The sequence below is a fragment of the Orbicella franksi genome, unplaced genomic scaffold, assembly GCF_964199315.1.
Source record: "Orbicella franksi unplaced genomic scaffold, jaOrbFran1.1 SCAFFOLD_219, whole genome shotgun sequence".
NCBI lineage: Eukaryota > Metazoa > Cnidaria > Anthozoa > Scleractinia > Merulinidae > Orbicella > Orbicella franksi.
This window is the reverse complement of record NW_027670914.1, coordinates 1-2,500: the sequence shown is the minus strand read 5'-3', so window position 1 is coordinate 2,500 and position 2,500 is coordinate 1. Positions and strand designations below refer to the sequence as shown.

General features: G+C 47.4%; 1 pseudogene; it reads left to right on the top strand.

Moving 5' to 3' along the window:
• Nucleotides 1-1,654: 1,654 nt before the first annotated feature.
• On the top strand, nucleotides 1,655-2,500 carry LOC145476082 (small subunit ribosomal RNA; annotated as a pseudogene; the record flags this gene model as incomplete).

The following is a 2,500-nucleotide window of genomic DNA, read 5'->3' as shown; positions in this document are numbered from 1 at the left end:
CCAGTTTTAAGATAGTGTAGCAAATCCCCTTAACGATGATGTGACAGCGCCAAACTTGGCGCCTGCACGTAACTCGAGCTGGCCAATAGTTTGCCGCAAAACGTTTTGAAAGTGGTAAAAATCTTAAGGGTGCTTATAGATTAGGGGGACCGACGCCCAGTTTTAAGATAGTGTAGCACACCCCCCTTAACGATGATGTGACAGCGCCAAACTTGGCGCCTGCACGTAACTCGAGCTGGCCAATAGTTTGCCGCAAAAAGGTTTGAAAATGGTGAAAATCTTAAGGGTGCTTATAGATAAGGGGGACCGACGCCCAGTTTTAAGATAGTGTAGCACACCCCCCTTAACGATGATGTGACAGCGCCAAACTGGGCGCCTGCACGTAACTCGAGCTGGCCAATAGTTTGCCGCAAAAAGTTTTGAAAATGGTGAAAATCTTAAGGGTGCTTATAGATAAGGGGGACCGACGCCCAGTTTTAAGATAGTGTAGCACACCCCCCTTAACGATGATGTGACAGCGCCAAACTTGGCGCCTGCACGTAACTCGAGCTGGCCAATAGTTTGCCGCAAAAAGTTTTGAAAATGGTGAAAATCTTAAGGGTGCTTATAGAATAGGGGGACCGACGCCCAGTTTTAAGATAGTGTAGCACACCCCCCTTAACGATGATGTGACAGCGCCAAACTTGGCGCCTGCACGTAACTCGAGCTGGCCAATAGTTTGCCACAAAAAGTTTTGAAAATGGTGAAAATCTTAAGGGTGCTTATAGAATAGGGGGACCGACGCCCAGTTTTAAGATAGTGTAGCACACCCCCCTTAACGATGACGTGACAGCGCCAAACTTGGCGCCTGCACGTAACTCGAGCTGGCCAATAGTTTGCCGCACAAAGTTTTGAAAAAGTGTAAAATCCCAATTTTGCGCTCTTTAGGGTGTGGTCTTTGAGCTTCGGGTTTTCGTCGGGAAATTTCGGCAATCATCGGTCATCTTCGTGGAAATCTCTTCGTTTTCGTAACTCTGACATGCAGACGCACGTTTGGAATGCCATGGGGAGCGCTTTGGAGCAGTTTCGAAAAATCGAAATTTTCGACATTTTTCTAAGTGTCTAAACTTGGTTGGGGGAATAGACGGTTTCGGGTTATAATGTAGGGCAGGCATCGGGAAAGACCGAAAGAGCAATTGAGCTGTATCGGTCCGTAACAGTAAGCCCTGCTCGGTAATGTGTTCTCGGGTAGGAAAGGAGGGTATTTGGAGGAAAAAGGAGCAAAGTCGACCAAACTTGCTCGGTCGGTAGCATGAAATGACTGAACTTGAAGCCAAGTTGTCTCGGTGTGGACAACGAGAGAACGGATGGATGTTGTACCTGATGGCCTTTGGCCAAGAATAGCGGCTTAGATTCGGAAGAATCATTCTTCCCCGATGTATCTTGTCGGCATTCCGTGCACTTGGCTGTCTCACTGGTATGCCGGAAGCTTACTAGGGTGAAGCAGTGGAAAGACGTGGCAAAGAGAGAACGGGTTTCCCTCGGACAGGGTCGAACGCCTCGTGCGTCTTCCATGGCCGGGAGGATTCCCAGTGCAGCTTGACGGTGAAATGCCAGCCTCCTTTCAAAGGAAGCAGACGCAATAGGGTTCCCGCCGGGTTCCCTGAGGGATAGCTACCTGGTTGATCCTGCCAGTAGTCATATGCTTGTCTCAAAGATTAAGCCATGCATGTCTAAGTATAAGCACTTGTACTGTGAAACTGCGAATGGCTCATTAAATCAGTTATCGTTTATTTGATTGTACCATTACTACTTGGATAACCGTAGTAATTCTAGAGCTAATACATGCGAAAAGTCCCGACTTCTGGAAGGGATGTATTTATTAGATTAAAAACCAATGCGGGTTCTGCCCGGTTCTTTGGTGATTCATAGTAACTGATCGAATCGCACGGCCTTGAGCTGGCGATGTTTCATTCAAATTTCTGCCCTATCAACTGTCGATGGTAAGGTAGTGGCTTACCATGGTTGCAACGGGTGACGGAGAATTAGGGTTCGATTCCGGAGAGGGAGCCTGAGAAACGGCTACCACATCCAAGGAAGGCAGCAGGCGCGCAAATTACCCAATCCTGACTCAGGGAGGTAGTGACAAGAAATAACAATACAGGGCTTTTCCAAGTCTTGTAATTGGAATGAGTACAACTTAAATCCTTTAACGAGGATCCATTGGAGGGCAAGTCTGGTGCCAGCAGCCGCGGTAATTCCAGCTCCAATAGCGTATATTAAAGTTGTTGCAGTTAAAAAGCTCGTAGTTGGATTTCGGGATGGCTCGGCCGGTCTGCCGCAAGGTATGTTACTGGCCGCGCTGTTCTTCCTCGCAAAGACTGTGTGTGCTCTTAACTGAGTGTGCATAGGATCTGCGACGTTTACTTTGAAAAAATTAGAGTGTTCAAAGCAAGCCAGCGCTTGAATACATAAGCATGGAATAATGGAATAGGACTTTGGTTCTATTTTGTTGGTTTCT